The sequence below is a fragment of the Artemia sp. Qi Xiang Cuo genome, chromosome 10, assembly GCF_049724085.1.
Source record: "Artemia sp. Qi Xiang Cuo chromosome 10, ASM4972408v1, whole genome shotgun sequence".
NCBI classification, from domain to species: Eukaryota; Metazoa; Arthropoda; class Branchiopoda; order Anostraca; family Artemiidae; genus Artemia; species Artemia sp. Qi Xiang Cuo.
In genome coordinates this window covers 1799268-1825234 of record NC_142803.1, presented here as the reverse complement: position 1 = coordinate 1825234, position 25967 = coordinate 1799268, and the positions used below count along the sequence as shown (strand labels likewise).

The following is a 25967-nucleotide window of genomic DNA, read 5'->3' as shown; positions in this document are numbered from 1 at the left end:
ACAGAGAAAGAGAGGCACTTTAGATATACAAACCAACAAAGACAAATACTCGGACTTGCAAACACCAACACAAACATGCAAACAAATATAATCAGACGTGCAAACAGAGAAAGACAAGCACTTTAGATATACAAACCAACAAAGACAAATACTTGGACTTTGAAACACCAACCCAAACATGCAAACAAAGAGAATCAGACATGCAAACAGAGAAAAACAGGCACTTTAGATATATAAACTGACAAAGACAAATACTTGGACTTGCAAACACCAACCCATACATGCAAACAAATAGAATCATACCTGCAAACAGAGAAAGACAGGCACTTTAGATATACAAACCAACAAAGACACATACTTGGAATTGCAAACACCAACCCAGCCATGCAAACAAATAGAATCAGACATGCAAACAGAGAAAGATAGGCACTTTAGAAATAAAAACCAACAAAGACAAATACTTGGACTTGCAAAACACCAGCCCAGACATGCAAACAAATAGAATCAGACATGCAAACAGAGAAAGATAGGCACTTTAGATATACAAACCAACAAAGACAGATACTTGGACTTGCAAACACCAACCCAGACATGCAAACAAATAGAATCAGACATACAAACAGAGAAAGACAGTCACTAGATATACAAACAAACAAAGACAAATACTTGGACATGCAAAACACCAACCCAGACATGCAAACAAATAGAATCAGACATGCAAACAGAGAAAGATAGGCACTTTAGATATACAAACCAACAAAGACAAATACTTGGACTTGCAAACACCAACTCAGACATGCAAACAAATAGAATCAGACATGCAAACAGAGAAAGATAGGCACTTTAGATATACACACCAACAAAGACATATACTTGGACTTGCAAAGACCAACCCAGACATTCAAACAAATAGAATCAGACATGCAAACAGAGAAAGACAGGCACTTTAGATATAAAAACCAACAAAGACAAATACTTGGACTTGCAAACACCAACCCAGACATTCAAACAAAAAGAATCAGACATGCAAACAGAGAAAGATATGCACTTTATATATACAAACCAACAAAGACAGATACTAGGACTTGCAAACACCAACCCAGACATGCAAACAAATAGAATCAGACCTTCAAACAGAGAAAGACAAGCACTTTAGATATACAAACCAACAAAGACAAATACTTGGACTTGTAAAACACCAACCCAGACATGCAAACAAATAGAATCAGACATGCAAACAGAGAAAGATAGGCACTTTAGATATACAAACCAACAAAGACAGATACTTGGACTTGCAAACACCTACCCAGACATTCAAACAAATAGAATCAGACATGAAAACATATAAAGAAAGGCACTTCAGATATACAAACAAACAAAGAAAATTAATTTGACTTTGAAAACACTAACCCAGACATGCAAAAAAATAGAATCAGACATGCAAACTGAGAAAGACAGGCACTTTAGATATACAAACCAACAAAGGCAAATACTTGGACTTGCAAACACCAACCCAGACATGCAAACAGAGAAAGAGAGGCACTTTAGATATACACACCAACAAAGACATATACTTGGACTTGCAAACACCAACCCAGACATTCAAACAAATAGAATCAGACATGCAAACAGAGAAAGAGAGGCACTTTAGATATACAAACCAAAAAAGACAAATACTTGGACTTGCAAACACCAACCCAGACATACAAACAAAAAGGATCAGACATGCAAACAGAGAAAGATAGGCACTTTAGATATACAAACCAACAAAGACATATTCTTGGACTTGAAAACACCAACCCAGACTTGCAAACAAATAGAATCAGACATGCAAACAGAGAAAGATAGGCACTTTAGATATAAAAACCAACAAAGACATATACTTGGACTTGCAAACACCAACCCATACATTCAAACAAATAGAATCAGACATGCAAACAGAGAAAGATAGGCACTTTAGATATACAAACCAACAAAGACATATTCTTGGACTTGCAAACACCAACCCAGACTTGCAAACAAATAGAATCAGACATGCAAACAGAAAAAGATATTCACTTCAGATTTACAAACCAACAAAGACAGATACTTGGACTTTCAAACACCAACCCAGACATGCAAACAAATAGAACCAGACATGCAAACAGAGAAAGACAAGCACTTTAGATATACAAACCAACAAAGAAAAATAGTTGGACTTGCAAAGCACCAACCCAGACATGCAAACAAATAGAATCAGACATGCAAACAGAGAAAGATAGGCACTTTATATATACAAACCAACAAAGACAGATACTTGGACTTGCAAACACCCACTCAGACATGCAAACAAATAGAATCAGACATGCAAACAGAGAAAGACAGGCACTTTAGGTATACAAACCAACAAAGACAAATACTTGGACTTGCAAAACACCAACCCAGACATGCAACCAAATAGAATCAGATATGCAAACAGAGAAAGATACGCACTTTAGATATACAAACCAACAAAGGCAAATACTTGGACTTGCAAACACCAACCCAGACATGCAAACAAATAGAATCAGACATGCAAAGAGAGAAAGACAGGCACTTTAGAAATACAAACCAACAAAGACAAACACTTGGACTTGCAAACACCAACCCAGACATGAAAACAGATAGAATCAGACATGCAAACAGAGAAAGACAGGCACTTTAGATATACAAACCAACAAAGAAAAATACTTGGACTTGCAAACACCAACCCAGATATGCAAACAAATAGAATCAGACATGCAAACAGAGAAAGACAGGCACTTTAGATATATAAACCAACAAAGACAAATACTTGGACTTGCAAACACCAACCCAAACATGCAAACAAATATAATCAGACATGCAAACAGAGAAAGACAGGCACTTTAGATATACAAACCAAAAACGACTAATACTTGAACTTGCAAACACCAACTCAGACATGGAAACAAATAGAATCAGACATGCAAACAGAGAAAGATAGGCACTTTAGATATACAAACCAACAAAGACAAATACTTGGACTTGCAAACACCAACCCAGACATGCAAACAAATAGAATCAGACATGAAAACAGAGAAAGACAGTCAATTTAGATATACAAACCAACAAATACAAATACTTGGACTTACAAACACCAACCCAGACATACAAACAAATAGAATCAGACATGCGAACAGAGAAAGACAGGCACTTTAGATATATAAACCGACAAAGACAGATACTTGGACTTGCAAACACCAACCCAGACATGCAAACAAATAGAATCAGACATGCACACAGAGAAAGAAAGGCACTTTAGATATACACACCAACAAAGACAAATACTTGGACTTGCAAACACCAACCCAAACATGCAAACAAATAGAATCAGACTTGCAAACAGAGAAAGACAGGCACTTTAGATATATAAACCGACAAAGACAAATACTTGGACTTGCAAACACCAACCCAGACATGCAAACAAGTAGAATCAGACATGAAAACAGAGAAAGACAGGCACTTTAGATATATAAACCAACAAAGACAAATTCTTGGACTTGCAAACTCCAACCCAGACATGCAAACAAATAGAATCAGACATGCAAATAGAGAAAGACAGGAAATTTAGATATGCAAACCAACAAAGACAAATATTTGGACTTGCAAACACCAACCCAGACATGCAAACAAATAGAATCAGACTTACAAACAGAGAAAGACAAGCACTTTAGATATATAAACCGACAAAGACAAATACTTGGACTAGCAAACACCAACCCAAACATGCAAACAAATAGAATCAGACATGCAAACAGAGAAAGATAGTTATTTTAGATATACAAACCAACAAAGACATATACTTGGACTTGCAAACACAAACCCAGACAAGCAAACAAATAGAATCAGACATGCAAACAGAGAAAGACAGTAACTTTTTATATACAAACCAACAAAGACAAATACTTGGACTTTCAAAACACCAACCCAGACATGCAAACAAATAGAATCAGACATGTAAACAGAGAAAGACAGGCACTTTATATATACAAACCAACAAAGACAAATACTTGGACTTGCAAACATCAACCCAGACATGCAAACAAATAGAATCAGACATGCAAACAGAGAAAGATATGCACTTTAGATATACAAATCTAAACAGACATATACTTTTGATTGAAAACAACCACCCACACATGCAAACAAATAGAATCAGACATGCAAACAGATAAAGACAGGCACTTTAGATATACAAACCAACAAAGACAAATACTTGGACTTGCAAAACACCAACCCAGCCATGCAAACAAATAGAATCAGACGTGCAAACAGAGAAAGATAGGTACTTTAGATATACAAACCAACAAAGGCAAATACTTGGACTTGCAAACACCAACCCAGACATGCAAACAGATAAAGATAGGCACTTTAGATATACACACCAACAAAGACATATACTTGGACTTGCAAACACCAACCCAGACATTCAAACAAATAGAATCAGGCATGCAAACAGAGAAAGAAAGGCACTTTAGATATACAAACCAACAACGACAAATACTTGGACTTGCAAACACCAACCCAGACATGCAAACAAAAAGAATCAGACATGCAAACAGAGAAAGATAGGCACTTTAGATATACAAACCAACAAAAACAGATACTAGGACTTGCAAACACCAAACCAGACATGCAAACAAATAGAATCAGACATGCAAACAGAGAAAGACAAGCACTTTAGATATACAAACCAACAAAGAAAAATTATTTGAATTGCAAAACACCAACCCAGACTTGCAAACAAATAGAATCAGACATGCAAACAGAGAAAGACAGGCACTTTAGATATACAAACCAACAAAGACAAATACTTGGACTTGCAAACACCAACCCAGACATTCGAACAAATAGAATCAGTAATGCAAACAGAGAAAGACAGGCACTTTAGATATACAAACCAACAAAGACAAATACTTGGACTTGCAAACACCAACCCAGACATGCAAACAAATAGAATCAGACATGCAAACAGAGAAAGACAGACACTTTAGATATACGAACCAACGAAGACTAATACTTAGAATTGCAAACACCAACCCAGAAATGCAAACAAATAGAAACAGACACGACAACAGAGAAAGACGGTCAGTTTAGATATATAAACCAACAAATACTCATCCTTGTACTTGAAAACACAATCCCAGACATTCACCCGAAGAGAATAAGACATGCAAAAAGAGACAGAAAGTCAATTTAGATATAAAAACCAACAACAACAAAGACTTGGACTTGCAAACACCAACCCAGACATGCACACAAATAGAATCAGACATGCAAACAGAGAAAGAGAGGCACTTTAGATATATAAAACGACAAAGACATATACTTGGACTTGCAAACATCAACCCAGACATGCAAACAAATAGAATCAGACATGCAAACAGAGAAAGACAGGCACATTAGTTATACAAACAAACAAAGACAGATACTTGGACTTGCAAACACCCACTCAGACATGCAAACAAATAGAATCAGACATGCAAACAGAGAAAGACATGCACTTTAGGTATACAAAACAACATAGACAAATACTTGGATTAGCAAAATACCAACCCAGACATTCAAACAAATAGAATCAGATATGCAAACAGAGAAAGATACGCACTTTAGATATACAAACCAACAAAGGCAAATACTTGGACTTGAAAACACCAACCCAGACATGCAAACAAATAGAATCAGACATGCAAAGAGAGAAAGACAGGCACTTTAGATATACAAACCAACAAAGAAAAATACTTGGACTTTCAAACACCAACCCACACATAAAAACAAATAGAATCAGACATGCAAACAGAGAAAGACATACACTTTAGATATACGAACCAACAAAAAAAAAATACTTGGACTTGCAAACACCAACCCAGAAATGTAAACAAATTGAAACAGACATGCAAACAGAGAAAGAGAGGCACTTTAGATATAGAAACCAACAAAGGCAAATACTTGGACTTGCAAACACCAACCCAGACATGCAAACAAATAGAATCAGACATGCAAACAGAGAAAGACAGGCACTTTAGATATACAAACCAACAACAACTAATACTTGGACTTGCAAACACCAACCCAGACATGGAAACAAATAGAATCAGACATGCAAACAGAGAAAGATAGGCACTTTAGATATACAAACCAACAAAGACAAATACTTGGACTTGCAAACACCAACCCAGACATGCAAACAAATAGAATCAGACATTCAAACAGAAAAAGAAAGGTACTTTAGATATAAAAACCAACAAAGACAAATACTTGGACTTTCAAACACTAACCCCGACATGCAAACAAATAGAATCAGAAAAGCAAACAGAGAAAGACAGGCACTTTAGATATACAAACCAACAAATACAAATACTTGGACTTGCAAACACCAACCCAAACATGCAAACAAATAGAATCAGACTTGCAAACAGAGAAAGACAGGCACTTTAGATATATAAACCGACAAAGACAAATACTTGGACTAGCAAACACCAACCCAAACATGCAAACAAATAGAATCAGACATGCAAACAGAGAAAGATAGGCACTTTAGATATACAAACCAACAAAGACAGATACTTGGACTTGCAAACACCAACCCAGTCATGCCAACAAATAGAATCAGACATGCGAACAGAGAAAGACAGGCACTGTAGATATACAAACCAACAAAGACAAATACTTGGATTTGCAAAACACCAACCCAGACATGTAAACAAATAGAATCAGACATGCAAACAGAGAAAGATAGACACTTTAGATATACAAACCAACAAAGACATATACTTGGACTTGCAAACACCAAACCAGACATGCAAACAAATAGAATCAGACATGCAAACAGAGAAAGACAGGCACTTTAGATATACAAACCAACAACGACAAATACTTGGACTTGCAAAAACCAGCCCAGAAATGCAAACAAATAGAATCAGACATGCAAAAACAGAGAAAGATAGGCACTTTAGATATACAAACCAACAAAGACAGATACTTGGACTTGCAAACACCAACCCAGACATGCAAATATATAGAATCACACATTCAAACAGCGAAAGACAGGCACTTTAGATATACAAACCAACAAACACACATACTTGGACTTGCAAAGACCAACCCAGACATGCAAACAAATAGAATCAGACATGCAAAGACAAATACTTGGACTTGCAAACACCAACCCAGACATGCAAACAAATAGAATCAGACATGCAAACAGAGAAAGACAGGCACTTTAGATATACAAACCAACAAAGACAAATACTTGGACTTGCAAAACACCAGCCCAGACATGCAAACAAATAGAATCAGACATGCAAACAGAGAAAGAAAGGCACTTTAGATATACAAACCAACTAAGACATATTCTTGAACTTGCAAACACCAACCCAGACTTGCAAACAAATAGAATCAGACATGCAAACAGAGAAAGACAGGCACTTTGGATATACAATCCAACAAAGACAGATACTTGGACTGGCAAAACACCAACCCAGACATGCAAACAAGTAGAATCAGTCATGCAAGCAGAGAAAGACAGGCACTTTAGATATACAAACCAACAAAGACAAATACTTGGACTTGCAAAACACCAACCCAGACATGCAAACAAATAGAATCAGACATGCAAACAGAGAAAGACAAGCACTTTAGATATAAAAACCGACAAAGACAAATACTTGGACTTGCAAACACCAACCCAAACATGCAAAAAAATAGAATCAGACATGCAAACAGAGAAAGACAGGCATTTTAGATATACAAACCAGCAAAGACAGATACTTGGACTTGCAAAAACCAACCCAGACATGCAAACAAATAGAATCAGACATGCGAACAGAGAAAGATAGGCACTTTAGATATACAAACCAACAAAGACAAATACTTGGACTTGCAAAACACAAACCCTGACATGCAAACAAATAGAATCAGACATGCAAACAGAGAAAGATAGGCACTTTAGATATACAATCCAACAAAGACAGATACTTGGACTTGAAAACACCAAACAAGACATGCAAACAAATATAATCAGACATGCAAACAGAGAAAGACAGGCAGTTTAGATATGCAAACCAACAACGACAAATACTTGGACTTGCAAACACCAGCCCAGAAATGCAAACAAATAGAATCAGACATGCAAACAGAGAAAGATAGGCACTTTAGATATACAAACCAACAAAGACAGATACTTGGACTTGCAAACACCAACCCAGACATGCAAAAAAATAGAATCAAACATACAAACAGCGAAAGACAGGCACTTTAGATATACAAACCAACAAAGACATATACTTGGACTTGCAAAGACCAACCCAGACATACAAACAAATAGAATCAGACATGCAAAGACAAATAGTAGGACTTGCAAACACCAACACAGACATGCACACAAATATAATCAGACATGCAAACAGAGAAAGACAGGCACTTTGGATATACAAACCAACAAAGACAAATACTTGGTATTTCAAAACACCAACCCAGACATGCAAACAAATAGAATCAGACATGCAAACAGAGAAAGAAAGGCACTATAGATATACAAACAAACTAAGACATATTCTTGAACTTGCAAACACCAACCCAGACTTGCAAACAAATAGAATCAGACATGCAAACAGAAAAAAGATATGCACTTTAGATATACAAACAAACAAAGACAGATACTAGGACTTGCAAACACCAACCCAGACATGCAAACAAATAGAATCAGACCTTCAAACAGATAAAGACAAGCACTTTATATATACTAACCAACAAAGGAAAATACTTGGACTTACAAAACACCAACCCAGACATGCAAACAAATAGAATCAGACATGCAAAAAGAGAAAGACAGGCACATTAGTTATACAAAACATCAAAGACAAATACTTGGACTTGTAAACACGCACCCATACATTCAAAAAAATAGAATTAGAACTGCAAACAGATAAAGAAAGGCAATTTATGTATACAAACAAACACAAAAAAATACTTGGACTTTAAAAACACTAAACCCGACATTAAAACAAGAATAATCATACATTCAAATATATAATTACAATAACTTTATATATACAATCATAAAGAGAAAATTTATTGTAATTTCAAAAAACAGACCTGACATGCAAAACAATTATTCTAGGACATACTATCAGAGAAAGTCATGGACTTAAGAAATACACACCCAAATATAACGATACTATGAAAAGGATACACAAGCAATGAAAGACAAAGACCGATACACTGAAAAGCAACACGTTAAAGATAGGCACTTTTGATATACAAACCAACAAATAAAAATACTTGGACTTGCAAACACCAACCCAGACATGCAAACAAATAGAATCAGACATGCAAACAGAGAAAGACAGGCACTTTAGATATATAAGCCTACGAAGACAAATACTTGGACTTGCAAACACCAACCCAGACATGCAAACAAATAGAATCAGACATGCAAACAGAGAAAGACAGGGAATTAAGATATAAAAACCAACATCAACTAATACTTGTACTTGCAAACACCCACCCTGACATGCAAACAAATAGAATCAGACATGCAAACAGAGAAAGACATGCACTTTAGATATACAAACCAACAAAGACAAATACTTGGACTTGCAAACACCGACCCAAACATGCAAACAAATAGAATCAGACATGCAAACAGAGAAAGACAGGCACTTTAGATATACAATCCAACAAAGACAAATACTTGGACTTGCAAACACCAACCCAAACATGCAAACAAACAGAATCACACATGCAAACAGAGAAAGACAGGCACTTTAGATATATAAACCGACAAAGACAAATACTTGGACTTGCAAACACCACCACTTAAATTCTAACTAATTCAATCAGACATTTAAACAAAGAAAGACATCCAGTTTAGATATACTAACCAGCAAAGACAAATACTTTGACTTGGACGCACCTTCCCAGACATGCAAACAAAAAGAATCAAACATGCACACGGAGAAAGAAAGGCACTTCAGATATACAAACCAACAAAGACATATACTTGGACTTGCAAAAAACCAACCCAGACGAACAAACAAATAGAATCACACATGAAAACAGAGAAAGGCAGGCACTTTAGACATACACACCAATAAAGACCAATACTTGGACTTGCAAACACCAACCCAGACATACAAACAAATTGAATCAGACATGCAAACAGAGAAAGACAGGCAATTTAGATATACAAACCAACAAAGACAAATACTTGGACTTGCAAACACCAACCCAAACATGCAAACAAATAGAATCAGACTTGCAAACAGAGAAAGACAGGCACTTTAGATATATAAACCCACAAAGACAAATACTTGGACTTGCAAACACCAAACCAGACATGCAAACAAATAGAATCAGACATGCAAACAGAGAAACACAGGCACTTTAGATATACAAACCTACAAAGATAGATACTTGGACTTGCAAACACCAGCCCAGACATGCAAACAAATAGAATCAGACATGCAAACAGAGAAAGACAGGCACTTTAGATATACAAACCAACAAACACAAATACTTGGACTTGCAAAACACCAACCCAGACATGCAAACAAATAGAATCAGACATGTAAACAGAGAAAGATAGGCACTTTAGATATACAAACCAACAAACTCAAATACTTGGACTTGCAAACACCAACCCAGACATGCAAAAACATAGAATCAGACATGCAAAAAGAGAAAGAGAGGCACTTTAGATATACACATCTAAAAAAACAGATACTTGGAATTGCAAAAACCAACCGAGACATGCAAACAAATAGAATCAGACATGCAAACAGAGAAAGACAGGCACTTTAGATATACAAACCAACAAAGACAAATACTTGGACTTGCAAAACACCAACCCAGCCATGCAAATAAATAGAATCAGACATGTAAACAGAGAAAGATAGGCACTTTATATATACAAACCAACAAAGGCAGATACTAGGACTTGAAAACACCAACTCAGACATGCAAACAAATAGAATCAGACATTCAAAAAGAGAAAGATAGGCAATTTATATATACAAAACAACAGCTAAATATACTAGTACATGAAAAGACCCGACCAGAAATGCAAACAAATAGACTCAGGCATGAAAACAGAGAAAGAAATGCACTGTAGATATACACACCAACACAGACAAATTCTTGGACTTGCAAACACCATCCCAGAAATACAAACAAAAAGAATCAGACATGCAAACAGAGAAAGATAGGCACTTTAGATATACAAACCAACAAAGACAGATTCTTGGACTTGAAAACACCAACCCAGACATGCAAACAAATAGAATCAGACATGCAAACAGAGAAAGACAAGCACTTTAGATATACAAACCAACAAAGAAAAGTACTTGGACTTGTAAAACACCAACCCAGACATTCAAACAAATAGAATCAGACATGCAAACAGAGAAAGATAGGCACTTTAGATATACAAACCAACAAAGACAGATACTTGGACTTGCAAACACCAGCCCAGTCATGCAAACAAATAGAATCACACATGCAAACAGATAAAGACAGGTACTTTAGATATACAAACAAACAAATACAAATACTTGGAATTGCAAACACCAACCCAGACATTCAAACAAATAGAATCAGACATGCAAACAGAGAAAGATAGGCACTTTAGATATACAAACCAACAAAGACAAATTCTTGGACTTGCAAACACAAACCCAGACTTGCAAACAAATAGAATCAGACATGCAAACAGAAAAAGATATGCACTTTAGATATACAAACCAACAAAGACAGATACTAGGACTTGAAAACACCAACACAGACATGCTAACAAATAGAATCAGACATTTAAACAGATAAAGAAAGTAGCTTTAGACATACAAAACCACACCTGAAAATAATTGGACTTGCAAAGAACAAACCCAGCCATACAAACAAATAGAATCAGAAGTTAAAACAGACAAAGATAGGCACTTTATATATATAAAACAGCAAAGACATATACTTTGACTTGGAAACACCAACTCAGACATGCAAACAAAAAAAATCAGACATGCAAACAGAGAAAGACAGGCACTTTAGGTATACAAACCAACCTAGACAAATACTTGGACTTGCAAAAAACCAACCCAGACATGCAAACAAATAAAATCAGACATGCAAACAGAGAAAGATACGCACTTTAGATATACAAACCAACAAAGGCAAATACTTGGACTTGCAAACACCAACCCAGACATGCAAACAAATAGAATCAGACATGCAAACAGATAAAGACAGGCACTTTATATATACAAACACAAAAAGAAAAATACTTGTACTTGCAAACACAAACCCAGACATGCAAACATATATAATCAAACATGCAAACAGAGAAAGATATGCACTTTAGATATAGAAACCAACAAAGAAAAATACTTGGACTTGCAAACACCAACCCAGATATGCAAACAAATAGAATCAGACATGCAAACAGAGAAACACAGTCACTTTAGATATACAAACCAACAAAGACAAATACTTGGACTTGCAAACACCAACCCACACTTGCAAACAAATAGAATCAGACATGCAAACAGAGAAAGACAGGCACTTTAGATATACAAACCAACAACAACTCATACTTGGACTTGCAAACACCAACCCAGACAAGGAAACAAATAGAATCAGACATGCAAACAGAGAAAGAGAGGCACTTTAGATATACAAACCAACAAAGAAAGATACTTGGACTTGCAAACACAAGACCTGAGAAGAAATAAACTATAATGTGACATTAAAAGAGATACAGACACGAACTTTAGATATACAAACATATACTAGGACTATTAAAAACCAGACAAGAAATGCAAACAAATCTAATCATACATGAAAACCTATACAGAACGGAAATATAGACCTACAAACCAACAAAGAAAAATTCTAGGAATTGCAAAACACCAACCCAGACATGCAAACAAATAGAATCAGACATGTAAACAGATAAAGATAGGCACTTTAGATATACAAACCAACAAAGACAAATACTTGGACTTGCAAACACCAACCCAGACCTGGAAACAGATAGAATCAGACATGCAAACAGAGAAAGACAGGCAATTTAGATATATAAACCTACAAAGACAAATACTTGGACTAGCAAACACCAACCCAAACATGCAAACAAATAGAATCAGACATGCAAACAGAGAAAGACAGGCACTTTAGATATACAAACCAACAAAGACAGATACTTGGACTTGCAAACACCAACCCAGTCATGCAAACAAATAGAATCAGACATGCGAACAGAGAAAGACAGGCACTTTAGATATACAAACCAACAAAGACAAATACTTGGACTTGCAAAACACCAACCCAGACGTGTAAACAAATAGAATCAGACATGCAAACAGAGAAAGACAGGCACTTTAGATAAACAAACCAACAAAGACAGATACTTGGACTTGCAAAAACCAAACCAGACATGCAAACAAATAGAATCAGACATGCAAACAGATAAAAACAGGCACTTTAGATATACAAACCAACAACGACAAATACTTGGACTTGCAAAAACCAGCCCAGAAATGCAAACAAATAGAATCAGACATGCAAACAGAGAAAGATAGGCACTTTAGATATACAAACCAACAAAGACAGATACTTGGACTTGCAAACACCAACCCAGACATGCAAAGATATAGAATCAAACATACAAACAGCGAAAGACAGGCACTTTAGATATACAAACCAACAAAGACAGATACTTGGACTTGCAAAGACCAACCCAGACATACAAAAAAATAGAATCAGACATGCAAAGACAAATACTTGGACTTGCAAACACCAACCCAGACTTGCAAACAAATAGAATCAGACATGCAAACAGAAAAAGATATGCACTTTAGATATACAAACCAACAAAGACAGATACTAGGACTTGCAAACACCAACCCAGACATGCAAACAAATAGAATCAGACATGCAAACAGAGAAAGACAAGCACTTTAGATGTGCCAACAGAATAATAAACACACATGATCTTGCAAAACACCAAGGCAGAAATTCAAACAAATAAAAAAAAAACAACACACTGTGACAGAACGGTCCTTTATATATACAACCAGACAATGAAAGATGCGTGGACAAATACCCCACACTCCAGACATGCAAATAAATAAACTTAGACATGCACATAGAGAAAGACAGGCACTTTTGATATACAAACCGACAAAGACAAATACTTGGACTTGCAAACACCCACGCAGACATGCAAACAAATAGAATCAGACATGCAAACAGAGAAAGACAGGTACTTTAGATATACAAACCAACAAAGACAAATACTTGGACTTGCAAACACCAACCCACATATGCAAACAAATAGAATCAGACATGCAAACAGAGAAAGACAGGCACTTTAGATATATAAGCCGACAAAGACAAATACTTGGACTTGCAAACACCAACCCACACATGCAAACAAATAGAATCAGACATGCAAACAGAGAAAGACAGGCACTTAAGATATACAAACTTAGATATACAAACTAAGATATACAAATAATAACACGATAGCGGACGTGGGTATCAGATCAGATCAGAATTTGAGGTTTTCTGGCATAACCAGCAACACTTTAAGCCTCCTGAAGTACTGGTTCTACCTGCCTACCAGTGGGTAAAGGCAGGCACACATAGCAGCCCCCACCCCTGGGGTGTAAGAGGGGACTCATCAGGTGAGACCTATACCAATTTTAACTTGTAATTTGACTACAGTAACCAGTCCTTGGGTTTATGCCACTGCTACTGTTGATGCTTGATGTTTTTTGCTGATTGCTTTCTATTCTTCAAATTTCACAATCCCCTGCATTGGTATTTGAAATTTGTTGCTTGATTGTGGACTATATCCTGCCTTATACCCAAACTGTCTTATACCACTGCTTATTTCTGGTCCTGTTTTGTTGTTTACTTCAGATAAGAAATGAAAAGTCAACTCAAGCCACCTCGTGAACTAAGGTCTGATAGCTCAATCCAATTCTCTGGATCAGAATCTGTTTCAGAGCAGCTACTCATGCTCACTAACCACATAAATAGCATAAAAATCAAACATAAAATGCTAGCAGATTCACTACAACCTGACAATCTTAAATCTTCAGTGATAGGGTTGCTTGATGACCTTATATTGGCTAAGATCTCTTCCCAGGTAGATGAGGCAGTGGTTAAAATGAAAGAGGAACAGACATTCATGCAATATAATGTCACTATCTCTTCAGATAAGCTGGATGCAATCAAGCAGGAGGTGTATGCTGGCCTCAACCTAGATCTTAGTAATTTAGTGGATAAAACTCTTGAAAGCTATAACAGACGCATATTTTCTGTTGAATCTTCATTGGCTACTTTAGAGTCATCCATGATAGACCTTAAAAACTCTTTCCAGCATATCCAGTCTAACCTGGCAAGATTAAATTACCGTTTTGAACAGCAGGCTTTGAGCAACCAAATTATTGTCTTTGGGGTGAAAGAGGAGACCTCCATTGAAAACACTGAATGTCAATTCCTGTCACTATGTGCTGGGAAATTTCCTGGCATACAAATTATTCAGTCTGATGTTGTATCAGCCAAAAGAATTGGCAAACCATCTGCAAAACCCAGACCCATAGTTGTTGAATTTTGCAACTTACGAGTTCGTCAACTGCTTCTCAGACAAAAGAAGGATTTGAAAGGATCAGGGATTCTATTTTCTGAGACACTTACAAAACCACGCTTACAACTTCTTTCATATGCCAAGTCAAAACTTGGCTTACGTAATGTTTGGTCCAGTAAAGGTGATATCCTGTATAAAACCCAATCTGGAAGAGTGGTTAAGTTTAATAATCAGAGTGAAATTGATTTATGTGCTGCAAATGCAGATAAATTAAAGTGATGGATTTAGATTTATTTTCTTACAATGTATTGCATTGTTTCTGTAGGGATTTACTTGCTGTTCTTAAAATATTCCTCTATTATTCTTTACTGTCCTCACATAATTTAGACTGGTACCATATTACACTTTGTGCCAATAGTTTGGACGATATGGCCCTTCCCACTAATATTTCTTTATGTTTGTTTGTGATTCTGTCACCTTCACGTTGTCTGATTTACATTAGATTCTTGTTGCGTCATTACACTTGTAACCCCCATAATATCAACTGGTCACAAATTATAGTTTGTGCTAATACTTATAATAATATGTGCCTTCCCACTGATTTTTCTTTATGCTTGTTTATGATCCTTTCACCATCATGTAGCTTGGCTTCTATAATGTTTTTGTCATGTCAGCACATTTGCAGCTCATATAATTTTCACTGGTCCTATATTGCATTTTGGGCAAATATTATGAATCATATATGTTATCCCACTGTTATTTATTTATTTATTATTTTTTTTTTTATGTTTGTTTGTGATCCTATCACCTTTATGCAGGCTGATTTCTTTCATATTTTTGTCATTTCAGCATAATTGCAACTCATATAATTTTTACAGGTTCCACGTTATACTTGGTGCCAATATTTTGATGAATATTTGCCATGCCACTATTATTCCCTTATCTGGGTTAGCGATCCTATCACCTTCCCGTAACCTGACTTCTATCATAATTTTTTCATGTCACCACACATGCAACTTGCATAATTTTGACTGGTCCCATATTATATTTTTGGTCATTATTTTGAATAATATATGCCATCTCATTGATATTTCTTTATCTTATTTTTTGATGCTATCACCCTTCTGTACCCTGAATTAAATCAAATTTTTGTCATGTCAGTATATATGCAGCTCTCTCATAATTTTTTACTACCCATAGTATACTCTGGGCTAATATTTGGAATGATATGTGTCATTCCATTGATATTCATTTATATTTGTCTGTGATCCTATCACCTTCAGGTAGGCTGACTACTATTATATTTTTTTTCTTTCTTTCTCATGTCAGTTACAGCTTACATAATTTTCTGGTCCCACATTATAAATTGGGCCAATACTTTGATTCTACTTTCATTTTACTGATATCTCATTATGCTTTTTGTGATCCTCTCACCTTCATGTAGCCTAACTTCTATTGTTTTTTTGTCAGTCCAGCACACTTGCAGCTCATGTAATAGCAATTGGTGTCACATTATACTTTGGTCCAATACTTTGGATAATTTGTGCCATCCCACTTATATTTCTATGTGTATATTTATTATTTGTGATAATTGTGGGTGATTTCTCTTTTCTTTTGAATTCTTCTATTCTTAATTCGGTTATATTTGATCAACCAATTAGGGCTGGTAACCAAGAGACTCACACGAATCTATGACCCTCTCCTTGAATCTATGGCTAATTCTAGCTGTAATTATCACACTACCATTGATTATTGTGATAAAATTATACCCTCACTGTCTTTAAATAGTAGCTTTAATGTATTTTGTTTGAATGTGCGTGGGATAAGAGATAAATGGGATAGTCTGAAATCGTATTTGTGGTCTGATAACTCTTGCCCTTTTGATGTAATTGGTTTTACAGAAACATGGTTATCTGATGGTGAAAATTTTACAGCCTATGATATGCATGGTTATGTTGCTGTTCATATCCCCAGAATGGTAACAAAGTGCTCAGGAGGTATTTCTTTATTTATAAAGTCTGATATTGAGTTTAGAAGAAGTTCTGACCTTGAATCCTTGTTTACATCAGTAGTGTCAAATAGTAGGACAGTTTATTCTCTTGTTATTGATCTGAAAAGCCAGTTTGCATGTGACACTGTTTGTTTGTTTTATAATCCCCCTCCTTTTCCAACACATTTGTTCTGCGATTTGCTTGATCAAATTTCTTATGTGGGGTCTTTCTCTGAAAAACGTATTTGTGTTTTGGGAGATTTCAATTGTAATATTTTAAATATTGGATCAAGTGATGAATGTGACCATCTCTTTGATGGGCTTTCTTCTGCTGGTCTACTTCCTTCAATTTTTTTTCCTTCCCGTGTTGACCCTACTAGAAATTCTGCCACTTTAATAGACAATATTTTCATTTCTCATTCTTCGAATTTGAAGTTTACTTCTGGTCTTGTTTTCACTGATCTTTCTGATCACTTCCCTATTTATGTTTCACTTTTTGTGCCTCAAACTGAGATTGTTTTGGATGAGCAGGGTGAGTTTTCTTTTAGAACTTCCACAGATAAAGAAATTTCTAATTTAATACATAGTCTTCAGAGTAATGATTGGTCTAGTGTTCTTGAAGCTAATGATGTTGATTGTGCAACGAGTTTATTTTTGTGTCGTATGGGAGCTCTGTTGGATAAGCATTTTCCTCTTAGAAAGAGGCCAAGGAATTCCATACCTAAATGTCCATGGATGTCTAGAGGTCTGATCAATGCTACACATATGAAGGCGTCTCTGTTTAAGGCTGCATGTAAAAGTAAGACACAGGATGATCTTTTGAAGTATAAACTTTATAAAAATGTGCTTACTTCTTCAGTACGTGCAGCCAAAAAGCTATATTTTTTGCGTCGAATTGATGAGTGTAAGGGGAATTTGCGAAAGGTTTGGACTGTAGTTAATGAAGCTCTTTCCCGCAAGAAACTCAAACAGTCCCCCCTTGTCACTACAGGAAAGCTGATGGATCTTTCGTGGACAAAAATTCTTCAGCAAGCGCCTTCAATTCGTATTTCACCTCACTTCCTTCAGTTCCTAATCCACCCTACAGCAGAGTAAGTAGTTTTCCCTTAGCAGAAAAGTCATTTTTCCTTTTTCCATGCAGTGATACCGAAATTTCTAACATTATTTCTCAGCTTTCAAGTAGCCGTACAGTTGATGGTTTTGGTTTGAGCTGTAATGTTCTTAAAAAAATTGGTCAGTTTGTTTCTATCCCCATCTCACACATAACTAACCTCTTTCTTTCTTCTGGTGTTTTCCCTCATTTATTTAAGGCTGCTAATGTTGTACCTTTGTTTAAAAAAGGTGATTCATCTCTGATTTGAAACTATAGACCTATTTCTCTCCTTCCTGTAATTTCTAAGGTTGTTGAAAAAGTAGTGTATTGTAGACTCTCTTCATTTGTATTTATTACTAATACGACTGCATGAAATTCTCTCATAACTAACCATCAGTATGGCTATCGTCCCAGTTTTTCTACCTTGCATGCACTTTCAGATGCAAAATAGTTTGTGCGTGTTAATCTTGACAAGGGCTTGTGTGTTTTGGGTCTATTTCTTGACTTTTCAAAGGCTTTTGATTTGGTCGTTCACTCTGTTCTTTTGTTTGAACTATCTTTATTTGGAGTACATGGAGTCCCACTAGAATGGTTTAGGTCTCACCTCTCATGGAGATCTCAGTATTTTTCGGTTAATGGTACTTCTTCCTCTTTCTTGCCTATTTTGAAAGGCGTCCCACAGGGCTCTGTGCTTGGACCACTTTTGTTTTTAATTTATATTAATGATCTTGTTGATGGTCTTCATCCCCTTGTGCACCCTATACTTTTTGCTGATGACAGTAACTTCTTCATTGCTGCAGTTGACCTGCCATCTGCCATTTCCCTAGCTCAAGGTCTTCTTGATAAAGTAAAAGATTGGTGCTGGTCAAATGGTATGACTGTCAATAGCCAAAAAAGTGCCATTGTACACTTTAGAACCCCTTATCGTATGAGAGACGCAGGGGAACCAACCATCCTGACTTATGGGGAGGATATTATACCACAAGGTACTATAGTGAAATTTCTTGGTGTGTATCTTGACTGTTTTCTTTCTTCTAAACCCCATATAACTCATACCCGTTCCCTTGTCCTCCGCCAATCCTCATTGTTATACAGGGTTAACTTATTTCTTCCACCAGATGTTATGCTTTCTCTTTATTATGCGTTCATATTTCCTTACCTTTCTTATTGCTGTTCTGTCTGGGGTTGTACTAATAAATCTCTTTTCTGCTCACTTCAAAGAGCCCAAAATAGGGCAGTGAAGGCTACTTTTCTTCTTCCTCGTTTTTACCCTTCCTCTGATCTTTATAATGATACTGGAATAGCTCCGCTGGATAGTATTGTGGGTAAAAGTTACCTTTATTTAGCACATTCTGCTTTTCTAGGTAAACTCACACCATCTCTGCAGCAGTTTTTCTTTCTGTCAGGCTCAGGTAGGTATTCTTCTTTTTTACGTAGCTCTTATCGCAGGTTCACTTTACCTAAGCGTTCATCGACAGCAGGTCAGAGGTCTCCTGTTTATCAATCTATTTTACTATGGAACTCCATCCCTCCTGATGTCCCTCTATTTCTTTCTGCAAAGGCACTTTCTCGCTGGGTATTTCCAGTATATTATTTTCCCCCATTTTTTTTCTATTTTTTCTTTCTATCCACATTTTTGTCTTTTTTTTTTTTTTTTTTTTTTTCATTCAATATATTTCAAATAATTCTCCTATTTTCTCCTATTATTTCTCCTATTTTCATAAATGTCTCTTATCTAATTTATTTATTTTTTTTTTTTTTCTAGTGCTTTATAATAGTGTCTTATTTGTTTTGTTGGCCCTGTACAAGCTTAGCTTCTTGGGCGTGTTTAAATTTTAAGTTTTTAATTGTATTGTTTTTTTTTTATTATTAATAAATTTATTTATTGATTGATTTATTGATTGATTAAAACAAATAGAATCAGACTTGCAAACAGAGAAAGAGAGGCACTTTAGATATACAAACCAACAAAGACAAATACTTGGACTTGCAAACACCAACCCACACATGCAAAAAAATAGAATCAGACTTGCAAACAGAGAAAGACAGGCACTTTAGATATACAAACCAACAAAGACAAATACTTGGACTTGCAAACACCAACCCAAACATGCAAACAAACAGAATCAGACATGCAAACAGAGAAAGACAGGCACTTTAGATATATAAACCGACAAAGACAAATACTTGGACTTGTAAACACCAACCCACATATGCAAACAAATAGAATCAGACATGCAAACAGAGAAAGACAGGCACTTTAGATATACAAACCAACAAAGACAGATACTTGGACTTGCAAACACCAACCCAGACATGCAAACAAATAGAATCAGACATGCAAACAGAGAAAGATAGGCACTTTAGATATACAAACCAACAAAGACAAATACTTTGACTTGCAAAACACCACACCAGACATGCAAACAAATAGAATCAGACATGCAAACAGAGAAAGATAGGCACTTTAGATATACAAACCAACAAAGACAGATACTTGGACTTGCAAACACCAACCCAGACATGCAAACAAATAGAATCAGACATACGAACAGAGAAAGACAGGCACTATATATACAAACCAACAAAGACAAATACTTGGAGTTGCAAAACACCAACCCAGACATGCAAACAAATAGAATCAGACATGTAAACAGAGAAAGATAGGCACTTTAGATATACAAACCAACAAAGGCAAATACTTGGACTTGCAAACACCAACTCAGACATGCAAACAAATAGAATCAGACATGCAAACAGAGAAAGAGAGGCACTTTATATATACAAACCAACAAAGACATTTACTTGGACTTGCAAACACCAACCCAGACATTCAAACAAATATAATCAGACATGCAAACAGAGAAAGATAGGCACTTTAGATATGCAAACCAACAAAGACAAATACTTGGACTTGCAAACACCATCACAGACATGAAAACAAAAAGAATCAGACATCCAAACAGAGAAAGATAGGCACTTTAGATATACAAACCAACAAAAACAGATACTTGGACTTGCAAACACCAAACCAGAAATTCAAACAAATAGAATCAGACATGCAAACAGAGAAATACAAGCAATTTAGATATACAAACCAACAAAGAAAAATACTTTGACTTGCAAAACACCAACCCAGACATGCAAACAAATAGAATCAGACATGCAAACAGACAAAGATAGGCACTTTAGATATACAAACCAACAAAGACAGATACTTGGACTTGCAAACACCAACCCAGACATTCGAACAAATAGAATCAGACATGCAAACAGAGAAAGACACGCACTTTAGATATACAAACCAACAAAGAAAAATACTTGGACTTGCAAAACACCAACCCAGACATGCAAACAAATAGAATCAGACAAGCAAACAGAGAAAGATAGGCAATTTAGATATACAAACCAACAAAGACAAATACTTGGACTTGCAAACACCAACCCAGACTTGCAAACAAATAGAGTCAGACATGCAAACAGAAAAAGATATGCACTTTAGATATACAAACCAACAAAGACAAATACTTGGACTTGCAAACACCAACCCAGACATGCAAACAAATAGAATCAGACATGCAAACACAGAAAGACAGGCACTTTAGATATACAAACCAACAAAGACAAATACTTGGACTTGCAAACACCAACCCAGATATGAAAAAAAATAGAATCAGACATGCAAACAGAGAAAGACATGCACTTTAGATATATAAACCAACAAAGACAAATACTTGGACTTGCAAACACCAACCCACACATGCAAACAAATAGAATCAGACATGCAAACAGAGAAAGACAGGCACTTTAGATATACAAACCAACAACAACTAATACTTGGACTTGCAAACACCAACCCAGACATGGAAACAAATAGAATCAGACATGCAAACAGAGAAAGAGAGGCACTTTAGATATATAAACCGACAAAGACAGATACTTGGACTTGCAAACACCAACCCTGACATGCAAACAAATAGAATCAGACATTCAAACAGAGAAAGACAGGCACTTTAGATATACAAAACCACAAAGACAAATTCTGTGACTTTCAAACAACAACCCAGACATGCAAACAAATAGAATCAGATATGAAAACAGAGAAAGACAGGCGATTTAGATATACAAACCAACAAAGAAAATTACTTGGACTTGAAAACACCAACCCAAACATGCAAACAAATAGAATCAGACTTGCAAACAGAGAAAGACAAGCACTTTAGATATACAAACCAACAAAGACAGATACTTGGACTTGCAAAGACCAACTCAGACATGCAAACAAATAGAATCAGACATGCAAAGACAAATACTTGGACTTGCAAACACCAACCAAGACATGCAAAAAAATAGAATCAGACATGCAAACAGAGAAAGACAGGCACTTTGGATATACAATCCAACAAAGACAGATACTTGGACTGGCAAAACACCAACCCAGACATGCAAACAAGTAGAATCAGTCATGCAAGCAGAGAAAGACAGGCACTTTAGATATACAAACCAACTAAGACCTATACTTGAACTTGCAAACACCAACCCAGACTTGCAAACAAATAGAATCAGACATGAAAACAGATAAAGATATGCACTTTAGATATACAAACCAACAAAGACATATACTAGTACTTGCAAACACCAACCCAGACATGCAAACAAATAGAATCAGACCTGCAAACAGAGAAAGACAGGCACTTTAGATATACAAACCAACAAAGAAAATACTTGGACTTGCAAAACACCAACCCAGATATACAAACACATAGAATCAAACATGCAAACAGAGAAAGACAGGCACTTTAGATATACAAACCAACAAAGACAAATACTTGGACTTGCAAACACCAACCCAGAACTGCAAATATATAGAATCAAACATACAAACAGCGAAAGACAGGCACTTTAGATATACAAACCAACAAAGACAGATACTTGGACTTGCAAAGACCAACCCAGACATGCAAACAAATAGAATCAGACATGCAAAGACAGATACTTGGACTTGCAAACATAAAACCAGACATTCAAACAAATAGAATCAGACATGCAAACAGAGAAAGACAGGCACTTTGGATATACAAACCAACAAAGACAAATACTTGGACATGCAAAACACCAGCCCAGACATTCAAACAAATAGAATCAGACATGCAAACAGAGAAAGATAGGAACTTTAGATATACAAACCAACAAAGACATATTCTTGTACTTGCAAACACCAACCCAGACATGCAAACAAATAGAATCAGACATGCAAACAGAGAAAGATATGCACTTTAGATATACAAACCAACAAAGACAGATACTAGGACTTGCAAACACCAACCCAGACATGCAAACAAATAGAATCAGACATGCAAACAGAGAAAGACAAGCACTTTAGATATACAAACCAACAGAGAAAAATACTTGGACTTGCAAAACACAAACCCAGACATGCAAACAAATAGAATCAGACATGCAAACAGAGAAAGATAGGCATTTTAGAAATACAAACCAACAAAAACAGATACTTGGACTTGCAAACACCAACCCAGACATGCAAACAAATAGAATCAGACATGCAAACAGAGAAAGACATGCACTTTAGATATACAAACCAACAACGACAAATTCTTGGACTTGCAAAACACCAACCCAGACATGCAAACAAATAGAATCAGACATGCAAACAGAGAAAGATAGGCACTTTAGATATACAAACCAACAAATGCAAATACTTGGACTTGCAAACACCAACCCAGACATGCAAACAAATAGAATCAGACATGCAAACAGAGAAAGACAGGCACTTTAGATATACAATCCAACAAAGAAAAATACTTGGACTTGCAAACACCAACCCAGATATGCAAACAAATAGAATCAGACATGCAAACAGAGAAAGACACTCACTTTAGATATACAATCCAACAAAGAAAAATACTTGGACTTGCAAACACCAACCCAGATATGCAAACAAATAGAATCAGACATCTAAACAGAGAAAGACAGGCACTTTAGATATATAAGCCTACACAGACAAATACTTAGACTTGCAAACACCAACCCAGAAATGCAAACAAATAGAATCAGACATGCAAACAGAGAAAGAGAGTCAATTTAGATATACAAACCAACAAAGACAAATACTTGGACTTGCAAACACCAACCCAAACATGCAAACAAAGAGAATCAGACATGCAAACAGAGAAAGACAGACAATTTAGATATACACACCGACAAAGAAAAATACTTGGACTAGCAAACACCAACCCAAACATGCAAACAAACAGAATCAGACATGCAAAAAGAGAAAGAAAGGCACTTTATATATAAAAACCAACAAATACAGATACTTGGACTTGCAAACACCAGCCCAGTCATGCAAACAAATAGAATCAGACATGCGAACAGAGAAAGACAGGCACTTTAGATATACAAACCAACAACGACAAATACTTGGACTTGCAAAAACCAGCCCAGAAATGCAAACAAATAGAATCAGACATGCTAACAGAGAAAGATAGGCACTTTAGATATACAAACCAACAAAGACAGATACTTGGACTTGCAAACACCAACCCAGACATTCAAAAATATAGAATCAAACATACAAACAGAGAAAGACAGGCACTTTAGATATACAAACCAACAAAGACAGATACTTGTACTTGCAAAGACCAACCCAGACATGCAAACAAATATAATCAGACATGCAAACACAAATACTTGGACTTGCAAACACCAACCCAGACATGCAAACAAATAGAATCAGACATGCAAAAATAGAAAGACAGGCACTTTAGATATACAAACCAACAAAGTAAAATTCTTTGACTTGCAAAACACCAACCCAGACATGCAAACAAATAGAATAATACATGCAAACAGAGAAAGATAGGCACTTTAGATATACAAACCAACTAAGACATATTCTTGAACTTGCAAACACCAACCCAGACTTGCAAACAAATAGAATCAGACATGCAAACAGACAAAGATAGGCACTTTAGATATACAAACCAACTAAGACATATTCTTGAACTTGCAAACACCAACCCAGACATGCAAACAAATAGAATCAGACCTGTAAACAGAGAAAGACAAGCACTTTAGATATACAAACCAACAAAGAAAAATACTTTGACTTGCAAAACACCAACCCAGACATGCAAACAAATAGAATCAGACATGCAAACAGAAAAAGATATGCACTTTAGATATACAAACCAACAAACACAGATACTTGGACTTGCAAACACCAACCCAGACATGCA

At 36.0% G+C, this 25967-nt stretch overlaps 1 pseudogene; it reads left to right on the top strand.

Annotated features, from left to right (window-relative positions):
* Positions 1–17206: 17206 nt before the first annotated feature.
* Positions 17207–25967, top strand: part of LOC148947348 (uncharacterized) — a 34472-nt pseudogene continuing 25711 nt past the window's right edge.